The 14,953-nt window shown below is 40.5% G+C and overlaps 1 protein-coding gene across 4 annotated transcripts in view; it reads right to left on the reverse strand.

Annotated features, from left to right (window-relative positions):
* The window catches only part of SLC14A2 (solute carrier family 14 member 2), a 383,545-nt gene extending 369,158 nt beyond the window's left edge, over positions 1–14,387 (reverse strand). Inside the window, exons 1-2 of one of the 4 annotated variants that reach the window (XM_036323004.1) lie at positions 14,050–14,387; positions 7,358–7,494 (exon numbers count right to left, since the gene is read on the reverse strand). The gene's annotated coding sequence lies outside the window, so the exon portion shown is untranslated. The remainder of the gene's footprint in view (positions 1–7,357; positions 7,495–14,049) is intronic. The other 3 variants (XM_036323003.1, XM_036323001.1, XM_036323000.1) reach the window with 3 other exon arrangements.
* Between the last annotated feature and the right edge of the window lie 566 nt (positions 14,388–14,953).

Consider the following 14,953-nt stretch of genomic DNA (forward strand, 5'->3'; position numbering starts at 1 on the left):
CAGCGCTATTCAGAAGGGCAGTAGCTGACCTCTGCAGGCCTGAGTGTCTCTCTCTGAGATAAACTGCCCTTTCTCACCTCTGCACTCTTGTTCACAACCCACTCCAACTGGTGCTGAACCCCCTCTCCATGTCCTCACCCTGTCATTGTCTATGTTAATCATAAGAATCCTCACAATTCAGTTCAAATCCCTGCAGTTCTGGGAAGCTTTTCTCAATACTGCAGTCCAAACGCCCTCTCCTTAAATAAGAGCTGTCTGTATTTCTCACATGCCAGTATCAGTATGGTGACTTTGCACCAATATTCCGTTGTTCACATTTAAGCCTTGGTGATCAGCCTGCAATTCTTCACAGATAGGACCTGAGCCAAATACAGAGTTTTGCATTCCAAAACTGGGGTCAGCACTGAGGCCAGATGGAGCTGATAATCAGTTTACATACTTGTTAGACAGAAAGATAAGTAGCAACCAACTGACCTGGCAGGGTCTTAAAAGTTCATACAGTCCAAATCCTTTCCTGTGAAGTAAATGAGAAGACTGAGAACCAAAGAAAGGATATACCCAGCTCAGAGTCAGTGAATGTCAGCGCCCAGCCTCATGTTTCTCCACTCAGGCTATGGGGAATGTTAAGCTCTCTAAGAGAACTCAAACCAAGCTATGCTTTCTATACTCTCCCCTTGGCCCCTTATCTTAATCGAAGTTCTGAGCTTTGTTGTTTCCTTGGAAAACAGTAAAAAAATATATGCTCACTTCAAACTCACCCTACTTTGAGAGCATCAGCTATCCAACCTCAATTTTTACATTCCACTCCACTCTGTTGAAATGCCTACAGTTCCCCTAAGCTCTCTGGACACCTTCCCCATGCCTCACTTCACTTGGCTAGCCTTCTCCTTCTAGGATTTAACTTTAAGGTCATTCCTATGTGAAGTTTTCACTGACACTCCACCCCCCTCCCCCACCTCAATCCGAGAAAATTTCCTTTACCTTTTACCTCTTACTAGCAGCTACAATGGGGGGGGGGGGGGGGGGAGGGAGAATCATGGCTGAACCTCAGTGCTTTGTAGTGAACATGCTTCTGATAAAGAAGTTAACTGCCTGTACTTATTTATTGCTTCACAGATCAAAAGACTATAAGAAAATTATTTAAACAGTCTTTCATTTCAATAAATTTTTATGCATTTATTTAAAGAAACAAATGGATTTAAATAGCATTGCTATGCCTTCCACAAACATTCAAACAAAGGATATTAAAACTGTTTACTACATCTGTCTTTCGATGTCCTTCATGTGGACACAGGATAAATTCTTGAGTTTAGCTGAAGGATTTTTTTAACACATAACAAATGAATTCTCCGACTATGACTCTAAGGGCCTTTGTCCTAATTAGGAGAAAATCAAGGAATATTTACTTGTTTCTGTGTCACAATCCACTCATCTCAAGGCTCTGAAAGAACCTACTTCCCCACTTTTTTGGATGCTCTCACTTTTGTTATCTTCTTAACAATTTTACCTTGTTTTAACACAGAATATTTCAAATTATTAACAAAATAACAACTAATAATAATTCGGAGTTTAGATGTGCATGAAAATGCTGGGGGGAAAATTAATTAAGCTTTTTATTTATTTATTTTTAAAGCAGTAAGACTTCTCAGATATTTAAAAATGTTTGTGTACCATGGGACTCTATAAGGAATGCCACTGGAAGAAATGCTCATACATCTTTGACCGCCCTTACACCCTTTTGTAGAAAGGAGCTGTTAGAATTAGTGGTCTGAGGAGCATCAGCCTGATGTCTCTGGCCACTTTAATGACTGACAGAAGAAACCTCAACGGAATAAAATAAAAATATTTTTATTTTTCTTTAAAAAAATCCAAGTCACTTGACCCTGTAACTACTATTAACTGTCTTAGAGGAAGTGCTATTTCTGGAGGTACCACATGGCACATTCTTTATAGAAAGGACCTGATTTAAGCCTTTGGGTCAAATGATCAAATACATCACAATATAAAGAGAATCAAGTCACCAAAAAATACTCATAGGTGTATGTAGATGCCCATTGAATGGTAATGAGCATTTTATTTTCATCACAAACTTGAGGTATTAGATAAACAAAAGTGGCCAATATATACAATAAAATATTATTCAGCCTTAACAAGAAATGAAATTCTGACATATATTATAACAGGGAAGAACTTTGAAGACATTATGCAAAGTAAAATAATCCAGACACACAAAGGACAAATGTTGTAAGACACCAGCCCACATGAGGTACGTACAGTAGTCAAATTCACAGAGACAGAAAATAGCATGGTGGTTGCCAGGAGCTGGGGGGAGGGAGAATGCGGAGTTATGTCTGAAGAGTACAGAGTTTCAATTTGGGAAGATGAGTAATTTCTGGAGATCATGGTGATGGCTGCACAACAATGTGAATGTACTTAAAGCCACTCATGTGTACACTAAATGGTTAAAATGGTCATTTTCATATTATGTATAGTTTACCACAATAAAAAATGACACCTTGGGGCAACCATCATATGGAAATCCCAGAGATAAGATGGTGGGATATCAAGAAGATAAAAGAACATCTGAGTAACCAGCTTTTGAAGAATATAAAATCTCTATTCAGATATCCTTTTTGAAATTATTTTTCTTTAATACAAGAGATAAAGCAATACAGCAGTTTTAAAAGGGAGAGCTAAGGTAAAATAATTTAAAAATTCTGTTTTTAACATGTTCTTAAATTTTAAATATGCATGAAGGTCTGACGTATACAAGCACAGGGCTAAGTGATATTAGAGATACAAATACAGAAAGTTTATTTATTCATTTTATTGATTTCAGAGAGGAAGGGATAGGGATAGAGAGATAGAAACATCAATGATGAGAATCACTGATTGGTTGCCTCCTGCATGCCTCACACTGGGGATCGAGCCCATAACTTGGGCATGTGCCCTGACCAGGAATCGAACTATGACCTCCTGGTTCATAGGTCAGCATTCAACCACTGAGTCACACTGGCTGGGCCAAATATAGGAATTTTTGGTCCCTGTGCTCAAGGAGTTTATACTGTTACAGGAAGACACAGCCATGAGTAAGTTGGAGATGGCAATAACTGTGCTCTGAGAGCTATGCGTGAGTTAAAATACACAGCTCTGGGAGTATGTAGGAAGATGATTTTAATTCTAATTGTGGACCTATTCCCTATTCTTCACACCCACCTTAATTCTTCCATCCTTGAGAGCCAAATCAAGCCCCACTGCCACTGAGAAGCCATCCCTGATTATTCCAACCTACTGTGGCTGAACTTTTGGACTCCTCCTCCAATTGCACTCTAGAAACTATTCAGAGCCTGGCCCCTTACAGTTTTAAGCAGACATTGTAAAGTGGCTAATATACTATATTTGTATGTATTTTTATGCACTCCCCTTCTCTGGTTAGAGGCATCCATTGCTTGGGGATGATTCAGATCTTTAAAGTAGGATTAAAAGAAAAACGGGAAAAATTGGGTTTCGAGTCCATAGTACAGAAAGGTTTTGAAAGCCAGGTGTGGTCAAAAGCAAAAGGGTTTTCTAAATTCCAAAAGCTCCCCTTATCAGATCCGAAGCCACCAAGCTTGGCAAAGTCAATGGCAGAATTTTACCCTAACTCACAGCATTGTCACAGAATAGAGACAATAGGGGAGTTCCCACCAGGGAAGATGAGGAGAAAGCATTCCCAGACAAGGAAGAGGAGAAGGATTTTGTGTGGATGCCCCCAGGGTAAGAATAGAGTCAGGTTCTCTGAGAATCTGAAGGGCCTGGACTTTCTTGGGACTTGACCAAAGGTGGGAGTTACTTGACTGAAACACTAGGCTAGGTTTTCTGGAACCCCCAGGCTGCTACTCTGCCCCTCTGTATCCCATATGGTTAGGAGGAGAGCTTAGAAAAGTATGAGACCAAGAGCTCTGATTCCACATGATGCATGTATTGTATGTAGGGGTCTCTTAAATTCACTTGAATTCTCTGTGGACTCACAGAGGTGCTGAGCCCCTGAAATCCTGAGTCAGATAGGAAGGATAACAAATGCAGGACTTCTCCACAGACATACTATTTGATGGTGTGAGCAACAGCATAATACCCACAACGGCAACAACCGCAGGTGAGATTAGCCATGTGGAAGATAACAGTACAAATTGTTCAGGAACCAGACCACCCCAGCCTCTCTCTGGTGGACAGCAGGGAAAACAGCACACAGGGCAGCCTGCCTTACCACCAGAGGGCATGCCATGCATCCAACCATCTTGGGAAGGAACATAGAGGTGCTTCTTGAGAAAGGGGAACTACCCTGATTGAGCATTTATACTTCAAATCCACTAACTATTGTCCAAGTTAGACCAACTTACACCTAAGAAACTATTGTAAAAGAAAAAAGATTTAATTGCCTTTCATTGGAAAATTTAAATTGGTAGGACCAAGAAAATTGAAATTGGTAGGTATAAAAACCAAATGTACCCTTTTATTTTTATTTTTTGACCCATTTAACATAAAGTGTGTAAATATTCACCACTTTTAACCTGTTTTTTTTAGCAAGTAGATTGTAATCTGAGATCTGTGGCATGCTCTATGCTCTGTGTGTAATAGGTACCCCTAAATATACGCTACATGAAGAACCAAAAGGAAGAAAATGCAAATTTCATTTCCTCTTTGCCATTAATTCCACCAAAGCCAAAATAAATGACAAAACAGAGAGGTTTAAAAAAAATAACATAAGAGAAATAAAGAGAGAGAGAGATGTAGAGAGAGAGTTCTGGAAAAAGCACAGGTATTATGAAACTCACAGGGCTTAGTCCCTAGAATATGAACACTGCTGGCCATGACAGTCTTCCTGCCAACCTTTCTGTCAATCAGCCAAGGTAAGTATCTACCTGGACCAATAGAGTCCTGCAAAAGTAATAAGCAAAGTTTTCAATCTTCAAAAATGTTTGAACATCTCTCTCTTAGAATGGAAACTCCTGGAACCTCTCATAAATGGGTATTTCCCTTGGGGAATGAATATCCTCTCCAGGGTCAAGCCTGCATTCTCCTGAAGATTCAGTGAGGCAAATTTGACAAGAAAGTCACATTTTTTTCTTCCCTATTCTCTTACCTTGAAACCCACTTTGCTTTAAGAAGTCATGGAATATACTTTTTTTTCTCTTATTGGAGTTTCCAGTGGGGGAAAGATTCTATACAAAGCAAAAGACAATCTGAAAAGTTGGCAACTAGACTAGGGAAGTCTTAATGAGAAAGCGAACAGACTGCCTGGCTTTTTCTTGCCCTGTATGACAAGGTGTGCAAGGCTGTTAACAATAGAACTCTGCAAAAAAACACTGTGGAAAGCAGGTGAATATTGATTCTCTGTCTTAGCTCATAAATAATTAATGAGGCAATTGCAGTTTAAAGATATAGGCATTACATTTTTAAAAAATCTGGCACAATGGTATTCAGAAACTCTATATGCAGTATCCCATAAAAATATCCTTCCCACCCTTTAAGAAGCTACTCGCATTTCATGAAGCCTTCCCTGACCAGTCCAGCCCTCACCCATTACTCCCATCTCTGAACTCCAAGAGCATTTATTGCTTGCAGCAATCACTCAGCATAAGCTGTTAGGTATCTTTTTTAAAAAATCATAAAACAAACATAGTCCAATGGATAATAAAATTCTCCAGGGTAGGAATCACATTAAATTCCTCTTATTATCCCAAAGACCTAGCCTGGAGCCTGATCCACAGCCCACAAGTGTTCAATAAATGTTTGTTGTTCATGATGATATGTTACAGACACATCTGAAACACAATCTGGATAAACACAATACAGGAAAAGTGCAAATCATCATCTAACGAACATGTGAGCCAAGCAATCGATACAAGAGAGCTGTCTGCACACCCAGTGAAAGACAAAGTAATGTCCTTCTCCCTGCCCCAACATCCAACACGGTGATGGATTGTGCTACATGAAATTATCGATAAAGAGCAATGTAGTCACAATGATTCCTAAACAGTGGCAAGAAATATTACATACAAAATGCAGCCTTGCAACAAAGACAGCAGAACTGAGAAGCTATGGAGAGGAACAGAGTAAGTGGATGAAGAACCACTTTGCAAATAAGTAACTTCAAGCATAATAAAAATGCGGTGCTTTCATTTCCTCCTTCTCTATCTCCCCAGCCCAGAGGCCGAGATGCTGATTTCTGGCAAGATAGGTCGCAAGAGCGTCACTTGTCCCTTAAACAAAGGAGCAGGAAGGCAAACTGGGACATTCAACCTTTGCCAAAACAAACCCAACCCTTTCAAATGAGGTATGTTCTCACGATGCGAGGCAGGCTGAGTAAATTCATACAATTTTCATTAAGTACACAAAGAGAGTAGAACAACCTACTTACCTCTGGTCTGAATTCCTGTCTTCTTCCATAAGATCTGACATTGACTTAGTAGTAGGAAACTCGGGTCAAATCCATACCAGCGGTAAACCTCATATTGTCTTTCTCTATCATTCATATTTACCTTTTCTCTGCTTTCACCTTTCTTTTCATCCTGGAGGTGGGGAACTCGTAGGCAGAAGGCTCTACCACATTTATGGAACATAAAGATAACGTACTCAGCACTAGCAGTGTCTAACTGACATGAAGCAGGGGGAAATCAATCAGACCAATCCCAAAGTCCCAGGGCCCTGGGCAGAGAACATGGGCAAAGGGAGGAACAAGCGAGGACCCAGATTGGCATTCCCACTCCGCCCCAGCTTATACATAGCTTGTTGTCAGATGGACAGCCAGAACATGACGATCAATTTAACTGATCACTTCAGTAGAATACTGATAGTGATTCAACTGATTTTTAATCCTATTTACTAGTTATTTGGCCTAATTTACCAACCAGTAAGATTTGAACTTCTGCATTTAGTCTTCATTTCATCCACTACCATGTTTCTCAGTGACCTTTAACATTTTGAATGGGTTAAAGAACTTTCAAAGTGCATTGGCCACATAGACACAGCTCTAATGACCTGGTTTTTCTCCACTGCTCTTAGTCTTTTTGATGCATTAAATCCACTAGCTAAAGAAAATTAGGATTGAATTCCATGGGTTAATTGATGTGTAGCAGTTTCTATAACCAACATGGCTTTCTTCACAGACAAACCAAGACCAAACCATCTCATCTCCTTGAAACGATTGGCCCGTAGCATCTCTTTGTGAGCCAAAGTTCTCATTGAGCTAAAGAAAGAATTATACATATATAAAGTATTCCTAAATTTAGAGAACGCAAAATGCTTTTATTATACAATATAGAATTTTCCTTCTAGATCCTGAAGACATGAACTTAGAAATGATTTATGTACTCACAGTCATTCACGTCCTGTTGGCACAGTGGACTGAGGTGCTCTGAGCCTTTCCTTTGTCTGTAGGTAGAGGTGGAAATATTTCAATGAGATGTACTCATGTCCAGGAACACCCAGAAGGAAAACAGGAAAGAGCCTAAACTGAAACACAGAGGAACTCATTTAGCCCTGCTGTTTCTTAGGGTGATGGAAGCAGCCTGTAAAATGGTGAGTGGGGGCAATGGCTGGAGTCAGCACAAGGAGGCACCAGGGGGCAGAAAATGGGATTCCCCACTAGATGGCACTAGGACACATCTGTGGCACCCATGGGTACTGTTACCAAGCAGAACACAGGGATAGCATCAGCTTTCACACATCTCTTAGGCAAGGCCTTCGATAGAGTGCCATAGGGACTGAAGTTGGTGTATGTGGGTATTTCATACCTCCTTAGGTTTAATCCTACATTGAAGGTATTCCTGGGTGACACATGTGCATGTTCATATGAGTATGATTAAATATGTGCCTAATGTGCCTAAGTGAGAACACCCATATACACATACATAAATAAGTATGCACATATTCATACACACCTATATATTAGATGATATTGATATGGGTTCATATAGGCATAGATATTACAATAAATGGAAATCGTGTTGGAAGAAGGGGACTAGTTTCTGTGGAATGTGTTCTGTGTACCAGGCCTTTTCATATACTTTCTCATTTCCCCTTCACCATAGCTGTGAAAGGTGGCTATTACTACCCCCTTCACTTCCATACATTTTGATCACAGCTTATTTTTTGAACACCTGTTGATATCCAGAGGCACAGTATTCCTCAAAACCCATCTTGAGGAAAGCAACTCAAGGCAATTCAGAAAGAGTTCTGGAATACTTCTTATCAATATCGTAGCATTAATCATATTATATAGTAAAGAGCTAACATGCTAATTAGACCAAACAGCAGAACGACTTCCAGAGGACCGTCTGGATGACCTTCTGGACGAAGTCAGGGCTGCGAGGGGCTGCAAGGGCCAGCCAGGGCTGCAAGGGCCAAACCCCTTTCACAAAGTTCGTGCATCGGGCCTCTAGTAATGATAATAATTGCCTTTTACTTGTATTTCTATGTTAATACTCTTTTACCTCAAAATACTACCAAATCTTTGTAACAGGTCTCCACTCTCCAACATTTCCTATCGGATTGATTCCCTATGTTCCCACATTTGCCTCCCCTAAATAAATTTTACTATGCCCTCTGCCCACTCTGCCACTCACCACGATACTTCAATGTTCTCAGTATAAAATCCAACCTCTCAGGTTTCCATCTTTCTCTGTCTCCAGGTTCCTTTTCCACTGCCTTGCAATGTGAACCCTTTGGTTTAATCACCTGGCTCACTCTGATCCCTAAACAGAGCACACATTTGCTCACTCTCCCCACCTGTGTTTTCTCCTTGTTCTGCATGTTCAGGTGTGTTTCTCAATAGGGTGCAAGATCCTTCAAGAGCAGAGGTAGTTACCTGCTCATCACCATTTCCCTCACAGCATGTGGCCCATCCCTTCCACCAGGATGCTGCAACAACCCCAATCGTCCACCTGCACTACCTTCAGCCCCATCTTATGCCGCTCAAAATGAATGTCCACAAGCAGTCACATTTTATGACCCGATGCTCAGCAACTCATGAGGTTTTACTTTTTAATTTTAATTATGGTAGCAAAGTTTTATTATATACAAATTAGAAATACTAACAGGAATTGCATATGTGTGTAGGGGGAAGCAACATATATTTCTTTTAAAAATACATATATATTGAAATTCTGGACTTTGAAGCCCAAGTTCTGCGTTGGTTGTAAGAATAGCTTTGGGTGCCCATGGACTTGTGGCTGGCAGGTCTCTGTCCTCCAGGGAGCTGATCTCAACCTTCCAGAAATAACTGTTTTAAGAGGGATCCATGGATATGAAGGCAGAGAGGCTGAGATAGCGGGGCAATCCATAGTCACAAGATCTGGCTTTGGTTCTGGTTTTATGGCTGACTCCTGAGTGGCCTTGGCAAAAGCCACTTAACTTCCCTGGGCCGCAGTCCCCTCAGCTGTAAACTAGGAAGTCTAATATTTAAACTCACGGGGTTATTGTGGGAATTAACTGTGGTAATTGCTGTAAAATGCCTCGTAAATTATAAGGGGCTTTGCAAATGTTAGTTATTATTAAGAAAACATTGTGGGTATTTCCAGGTGTTTTGGTTTGTTTGTTTGTTTGTTTGTTCGTTTTGAGCAATACCAGAGGTGTTTACAACTGCCCTAGAATACTTTCTGTTATGAAAATGTTTGATTTCTCTTGTGTCTGTGTGATTGCTCCCTGCCCCAGTTCTAACTCTATTCATATTTACACTCACCAGAGTCAATGTCTTAACAAAAATTCTTCTCTTTATTGTTTGAAGACTGCTGCTCAAGCTATTGTTAGTAACCCAATTAAGTATTATAGCTAATTCCATTATAGATGTTGATTCCAACCTTGAACTCAACTACACACACACACACACACACACACACACACACACACACACGCACACTATCAGGTTTCTTTTTCTCCCTCTCTCCATCCTTCCTTCCTACCTTCCTCTTCCCTTGTTTCATGCCTCCATCTCTTCTTTTTTTTTCCCCTTTCCTCCAATGAGAGTCTAGAAACATTCACATCAGTAAATGCCACATGGATCTTTGACAGAAGTGACTCTTTGTACTTCTCCCCTGCCTGAGTCTACTTGAAATGCTTGCAAAGCCTTCTCTTTTTCTCCAGAGCATAGTGTTAGGCACTAGCAGGTATAATGTAACTGACTGTGTATTATTTACCAGTTAGGTCCCAGCACAGACTTAAAGTTAATGCATAATCTGCTATGCATAAGGCCTTATTACTGAAGAACATTCCCCAGGCATTTCATAGCCTATAGGGGCAATGCATTTTCCATGATATGATGGGAATTATTGACTCACTGGACCAGAACACACTTGGAGTCCACATAATGACCCTTGTTTCCACAATGGACTAAAAAGCCAACAGACTCTGATTTCCTGCTTATTCACAGTTTGCAGATTATTGATCTGATAATGAATCAAGTCTTCATCCTCTGGGGGTTCTCAGCTCAATGTATGTGCACCCCCCTTCAAGAGGCCTGGGTCTCAGAACTCCCCAAACCAGCACCTGCACAGCAGCTGCCCCTGGTGTTCAATTGCTCAGATTGTGTTTGTCTTTAAAGTGTAATATTTCAGCCTCCCTTAAAACACATAAGGTCAGAGAAAGTGATACCCCCTAGGAAATAATAAGTGAATTGCCATAGACGTACAATTATAAACAAGAAAGGCGTATAAAAATATAATCATAGAACTTCAAGGTGGAATAAAATGCAGTAAAAATTGTTTACAATTTATTGCACATTACAGTTAACCTTGATGGATTAAAGACAAGCCTTTTTTAAAGTGTGTGTGTATGTGTGTGTGTGTGTGTGTGTGTGTGTGTGTGTGTGTGTGTACTGATATTCCTGAAGGGTTATTGTTGGAACTTGTTTAATCCAACGCCCTCATGTTATGCAGCCTCTCAGGGAACTGTGTTCTCTAGTGGCTAACTTAAGCTACATAAGAGCTACATGGAGCATTCTGGGGGGGATGATCAGAACTTGATTTTATCCCCATGCTAGTCTATTAGAAAAACTATCTCCTGAATCTATAATAATAAAAGGGTAATATGCTAATTAGATGGGACGTCCTTCCGAATGTCCTTCCAGACGACCTTCCGGACAAAGCCGGGGCTGCGAGGGAAGCCCGGGTCCTGGGTGCCAGAGGAAAGCCAGTGCCGGCAGCTGGGGGAAGGAAGGCCTACTCTTGCATGAATTTTGTGCATTGGGCCTCTAATTTTAATATAAAGGTCAATTCTGTTTTGAATGACCATTCTCTCACATATGCAGATGAAACAATGCATGTTGCTTCTCTATTTTCATGGCCTTCCTGTCCCCACCAGCCTCTCCAAGTCATTTTCCACCTCACACTCTAATGGAGATCCTTCTGTTTGAGCAGAACTCCAAATCAGTACCCACGATCTCCCACTTCCTCTCTCCCTCTTCTCCCCTGGAAGTACCCCTGTTCCCATGCCTGTCTTCTTGCATGAGAGTGGATGGTTTCTGAAGCAGATTCCTCTGTTGCAGTCTCCGGGATTCATATATGTGAAGTGTTCTCTCTATATTTTTTGAGGAAAAGAATGAATGGATACAAAATGGGTCCAGCCAGGAATCCACTCTAGAAGGCTTCACTCTCTGATGTGGTCCATATTCTATCAGATATTCACATTGTTTTTAAGATGTGAAAGATTGAAAATATCTCTAAACTCAGAAATGTTTTTCTAGTGATAGGATTTTAGCTTCGATGCAAGCAGAGAAGTCTTGAGTTGTAAGTTTTTGAATGGCAGGTACTTGATCTATTTTCCATCAAGGGCTCATAAGCACCACAAAGGCAACGTTCTTTTTCCTTCTTCGTGTTTAACCCCCAACAGTCCTCATTATATTTCTCTGTTCAACAAATGCTGCTGTCCAGCTCTTTCTATTCTTCCCATCCCCAGATAACTTAGAGGTAACTATAACACAATTTTCTGCAACTTACTGCATGAAGTCGTTAAAGATCCTCTGTCAGGTAATTTATAAAAGAACATTCCAGGCTGTCCTTCACATTCACAGGCTCAAAGTTCAAGCAACCTGTACTTGTACACATTGTACCTAAACCACCTTTGGCCCAGTGATTTGAGGGTATCATCCATCAGTGGATGAATGGTAATGCCGATCTCTGGCCCTCTGTGCTACTGACAGCTGGTACTGCTGGGGAAGGTGCTGGCCCCCACTGCTGCTGGGAGGCTGTGATGCTGGGATGCTGGGATTCTGGGGTGCTGGGAGACTGGGATGCTGCGATGCTGGGATGCTGGGATGCTGGGAGGCTGTGGGATGCTGCGATGCTGGGATGCTGGGATGCTGGGATGCTGCATTGCTAGAGGAAAGTATCTTGAGACAGGGTGGTCCTCATGCTCAACACCAAGTGGCACAAGTTCCATAACAGGTGAGGGTAATAATTGTGCCTCAACACCTATATCTCCTTTCTAGATATTCTAAGCAAAACTGAGAGATCTGCTACCAAATCCAGAATATCTTCTTTCAGCAAACTACCCCTTACTTCCCATTCCTCCTCACCTTATTCTCTCTTCATGCAAAATGTATATATATATATATATATAGTATATAAGGCAGAGAGGGTTTCTGATAAGCAATTGGGCAGGTACCTTACCTAGAAAGGTTATGTTAAAACATCAAGTAGAGGTTTAAAAATTACAAGCTGCTTTTTACTTCACAAAAATATTTGAATTCAACATCAATCCATTGAATTTGATTCACTGATATAAAATCATGGCTTACATGTCCAATAAAAATTTCCTTGACATCAGCCAGTTAACCTGCATATGAGGCAATGATTTGTTAACTATCTTTCTTTCATTGCTAATGCCATTTGGCTTTCAGCGTTTTAGCCATGACAAATTTACAATATTACTTTTGAGAGTGTTATTGATATGACAAAATAAGATTTCAGGCTCACCATCATTGCCTTTAAATCCACCCTTATCTCAGATCTAACCATCCACAGTACAAGTTTCTCAAAGGTTGTCAAATCCCAATTCTTCATCAGACCAGATAGAAGGTTGCATAGTCAACACACATCATCTCTATAATCACACCATAGTGAACATAGTACAAATCATGAGGTAGACCAGAAGGATTCCCTTTAACAGCCATTCAGTGATCCTGAATAGTTGGGATTGATTTTGGAACATCCTCCCCTATGTACAGATACAGCTATAAATATACCCTCTTGTTCTATTGACAGGAGCCTCAAGAGGCTGATATTCATCTGTCTCAAATAAACTCCTTTGAACTCTTGGGGAATTCCCTTTAGCTTTTTCACTACCACTCTGAAATTATACACAAGTAGTTAGCTGACAGCATGCCCTTTATTTGAACATTATTAAATATACAATTATCACATATAGTATGTTCTATATGCAGGTAAGTTCCTTCAGGATAATGCATATTTTCAACAACAACAACAACAAAATGAACTGTTCAATCACTCTTCAAGTGCTGTAAAACCAACTCTCAAATTGTGGCACTAAACAGTCACTCTGGCATCTACACAGACTGGCAGGAGTGTTTGACACACTCATTCTCTCAGGAAAAATACTGCATGCATCATTGCATAATTTATTAAGAGCAAAGCTGAATAATTAGGTCGTCTCCTTGTGCAAGGCTACATTTTATGACGATCTTTTTAACACTGTAATCTAAATTGGGGTTGGAGTTGAGGCATGGAGGGGAGTTTTAAGTAAACTAATAGAAAGATGCTCTTTATGAAATAACAGCTATATCATTCCATGCCATTGAAGATAGGACCCATCCTCAAAAGGCTTTCAAATCATCTGTATTATTGGCTAACAAGTATCAAATGTTTTACTACTAGGAAAATGATTATATAGATTTATGTGTGTGTATATATAGAGTGTTGTGTTTTAATTTTGGTGGGGGGGGGGAAGAAAAGAAGAAGAAACTTAGAAGTCAATAATTTCCCCCCATTAATGGTAGAAAAGAATTTTCAAATGTTAACAAAAGCAAACAAAGTCAGAGAAAAAGCTATGGCTTACCCCACAGTTCCTCTTGAGTCCTGAAATGACAGTTCTGAATAGCCAATGTCACCAAAAAGACAACTCTGAATAAGCAGTTGGGATCCTTCTCAGGTGATCAAGGCAAGGAAGGCAGCCAACGTGGAGGAAACATGGATGTCCAGTTGTTTGCTACCCTGGCTCCCTCAGTCCTTCCTCGCTCGTTTCTAAAGTGGGTCTGTTATTCTAGGAGACTCACTTTTGAAGTCCCTCCCCTTGGACGGCTCTCATTAGCATCTTGTTCTCCTTCAATAGTTCACTGATACGTGAGCACCAGGTCCTTTTCCCATTGGAGAATATGAAATAGCCAGACAACCCATCTTAGGGCCCCAGCAAGAACCATTGGAAGATCATTCTTCCTGTGGTCACTCTGGTTCTGCTTGGCCTCCCCTTTGCCACATTGCTTCCTCCTTTTTTTCCCTTACACATTACTGAGAGGTTAAATTTTTACAAATCTTATATTCATAAGACATTTTTTTTTTGTCTTTGAGCTGATGAGAGATAAGAAGGGCTCATACACCTGGCCTTCCTAGGGTGGAAAACTCCATTTGAGAAATAAATTGGCTGTCCTGAAGGTTGGTACCTGAGCATACTTTACCATGAAACTCAGGTGGGAGAGGGAGGTTCCAAGGAAAGGTCAAGAGAAAGCTTCCAATAGCATCTGGTCCCTCTTTGAGAGAGGACCAGACCAAAGCCAAGTTCCATTACTATGGTTATTTGTGAATTAAAACAACTTAAAGCTCAGGCACCTAGAACTCCAGCTTTCATCTTTTTGTAATTCTCCTCTTCTTCATCATTATCACAAAAAAGAAACAAAAACTGCCTTCTAGTCTACAATATTGAGTAGAATAGTTTGCACATATTTGCCTTGAGCAGAGGGTTAAAA

This window comes from Myotis myotis, unplaced genomic scaffold, assembly GCF_014108235.1.
Source record: "Myotis myotis isolate mMyoMyo1 unplaced genomic scaffold, mMyoMyo1.p scaffold_m19_p_9, whole genome shotgun sequence".
NCBI classification, from domain to species: domain Eukaryota; kingdom Metazoa; phylum Chordata; class Mammalia; order Chiroptera; family Vespertilionidae; genus Myotis; species Myotis myotis.